The sequence below is a fragment of the Hipposideros armiger genome, unplaced genomic scaffold, assembly GCF_001890085.2.
Source record: "Hipposideros armiger isolate ML-2016 unplaced genomic scaffold, ASM189008v1 scaffold_92, whole genome shotgun sequence".
Lineage (NCBI taxonomy): Eukaryota > Metazoa > Chordata > Mammalia > Chiroptera > Hipposideridae > Hipposideros > Hipposideros armiger.
In genome coordinates this window covers 2,804,872-2,807,999 of record NW_017731442.1, presented here as the reverse complement: position 1 = coordinate 2,807,999, position 3,128 = coordinate 2,804,872, and the positions used below count along the sequence as shown (strand labels likewise).

General features: G+C 43.0%; 1 protein-coding gene and 1 pseudogene across 1 annotated transcript in view; both read right to left on the bottom strand.

Moving 5' to 3' along the window:
- The window catches only part of STARD9 (StAR related lipid transfer domain containing 9), a 110,754-nt gene that overhangs the window by 67,354 nt on the left and 40,272 nt on the right, over window positions 1–3,128 (bottom strand). The window lies entirely within an intron of this gene.
- On the bottom strand, window positions 1,577–3,106 carry LOC109383972 (importin subunit alpha-1 pseudogene; annotated as a pseudogene).

Here is a 3,128-nt window from a genome sequence, read left to right as displayed (position 1 = left end):
CTGAAGACTCTAAGTTCTTGCCATTCCAACATCCCTTCAAAAAAGACAACCACAGGTGGCTTCTTGACCATAATTCACCATGTTTTATATATCATTTGCCATGCTTTCCAGGCCCCAACTGACTGTACACCAAGCAAAAGCAAGCACATTCGCCATAGGCCTAAGAGAGGCTGTCAGCCATTATTGACCCAAATAAGAATGCTAATAAGTGTATGCCAAATTGGATAAAGATTAACTGACATGGTCAACTCTCCTGGGGAGCTCTGCATGGGAGAGAGGGCTGCTATTGGCCTCCTATGGGTACTGTTGAATTCTGAGCAGTAATGAATAATGTTCCAGTGTCATGTGGCCTGGCTGTGTGACTGCTGAAAATTTCCAGTTTCCGTATCTCCCCACACAGCCTTACATTCATGACCCATCATATAAAATAATCTGACCACTCTCTTCCATGCAGCTTGACAACCCCTATGTCAACAGCAACAAACACAAAGCAGAATCACTGAGCAGCAGTCGCATAAGTGGACTTGAGAGCAGTCTGCCCAGCAGCCGGCCTGGACCAAGACAATGAAGGTGGCAATATGGAAGATGGTTTGATTATTAGGGTTGAGGAAGTCTTTTCTTTATCACAGGCAGAATCCAAGATGGGTAAGCTGTGTCACTGCCTTAAGGATAGTATATAAAATACAGGGTCACTGGAGATCCAGGCCTTCATTCCATCAGGTAAAACTTCTGGGAGCTAGGGCGTCTGCAACAATTGTGGCAAATTACCCAGGAATCTTCCCATTCCTATAATTAAGGATCCTACAGGGCAGACAGCAAATATATAAGGCTTTGTAGGCCATATGGTCTCTGTTACAACTACTCAACTCTGCCTTTGCAGTACAAAAGCATCCATAAACATTACATAAACAAATTGGCATGGCTATGCTCCAATAAAGCTTTACTAAAGTAGGTAGTAGCCAGATTTGACCCACCCTGCTGTAGGGCAAAAGTCCTTTTAGAGCCAGTTTCTCAAAAACAGAAGTGGGTTTGTGAGTTACAAGAGGAAAAGGGAACAAAGCAAGACTAAAGGGAGTCCTGCATATGTAAAAGACCTTCTAACCCTTAGAAATACATTAAAATCATTTACCATTGAAAATAAAGTAAAAATACATGTACAGGTCAACTTGACCTATTTTCTTACAACGACTGACACTGTCCCTAAGTTAAAGTCATTCAATAAGCCAACACTGAACAGTGTATCAGTCAAGATGGGCTACTTAGGTTACTGTAGCAAACTCCCAAAGCATAATAGCTAAAAACAACAAAAAAAGTTTATGTTGGGCTCATGCTACATGTGGGTCAGCAGGCGGCTCTGATGGTTGTCACTTATCTAGAACCCAGCTGATAGAACAACCTGTCTCCAAGGTTGCTGATCATGGAAAGAGGGCTTTGGAAAGTCATACCCCTGCAACCAAATGCTCAGAAATCATTTCTGCTCATCATGAGCTAAACAGAACTAATCATACGGCCCTACATCACACTATGGGACCAGGAAGTGAAATTCTATCACACAGCAGGAGATGAAGAGTGATGATTATTCAGTGAGCAGCATAACAACGGTTAAGCCGCTTTTTCCTAAATAATCACAAAATGAGACTCTTATTAAAAAATATTTCTGGGGGCGGCCAGGTGGGACANAATTTTGGATCATCAATGGTTCTATTATGCCACAATGAAGGAGGTATACAATCTGTTCACCAGTTCCAACACTTTTCTGATTTTTTTTTTTTTTTAGCTGAGCCATCCTGCCACCTGTTGGCAGCTCAGCGGCAGCTCAGCTCGGGCCAGACTCGAACTGCTGTTGCTCAGAGCTCAAACTCTAGAGCAAGCTCTTAACCAACTGAGCCACTCGGCCGGCCCATCAGTTCCAACACTTTGGTCACAGCCCATACAGTTTCCTTAAAGTCTGCCTTGGTGAGAACACCAACAAGGAAGGGGACTAATCCATGATTCACAACTTGCTGTATCTGGTCCTAGTGACCAGCTGTGATGTTTCACATAGTCCCTGTAGCTTCCTTATGAATACTAGTTTGGGGGCTAATTAGCAGACTGGGAAAGACAGCAAGTGCTCCCATATCTACTCAGTTCATCTCAGATGAACTGAGTCTGCTCATCTGTCTCTGTGACAATATTTCCTATGGCTCTTAGCACAGGAGTCACAACTGGGAGTTCAACAGCTCCTAGAAGCTTCACAAGTTGAGGCACAACTCCTGTTTTCATGACCATATCGATTTGTTCATTTGGGCCATCTGTAAGGTAGGAAATGGTCCAGCAGGTATCTGCTAATACTTCTAGATCATCGTGATGCAGGAGATGAACTAAAGTTGGAAGAATTTGCTCAAAATAATCTTATGGGGGTGCAGGACTCTTGTTGCAACAAAGGTTTCAAGTGTCCAGGTAAGGTGATACAAGTAACCACATGCTAAAGATGACATATTAGGAAATACAAGATGAGCCAACAATGGATCAACTGTATCATACTAGACACAATCTTAGAAAACTGAACCACCACCTGCAATGTTTCCATACAGCTCGTTCACTGATGTGAGCAAGGGGAGATGCCAACAGAGAAATGAATGCTGGAATAAGGATAGCACCTCTATCTACCACAGCTTTGGTCTGTTCTGATGTCCTGGAAGCAATGTTAGCACCCAAGCAGATTCAAACTGAATGGGACTACAGTCAGTTCTACCCAAGGACACAAATTTGGAATTAAACCAGTCCAGATCATGTTGTCTATGGGAGGTCGTTTTTCCCTAGAAAGAATTTCTCAGCAGCTTGAGGAGCCTGAAGCTGGCTTTACAAATTGTTGGAAATTACCTGGACAATGTCATCAACAGACCAATTTACAGTGCCGATTGCTGAGATTTTCTTGCAGTAGAGAAGTAGCATCATTAGGAAATGAGCTTACATTTCTCCTTTTCAGCATCTGGTCATCCTTAGCTTTCCTTAGCTCCACATTAACTTCTATTTAGCACCACCTCATTTCTGTACTGTCTTTCCCCTTGCTCTTGAATCGGTTAAGGTGGGCAGCTGGTAAATTAGCATTCTCGTTGGTGGACATGGTTATGAGACACAGGGAGAAA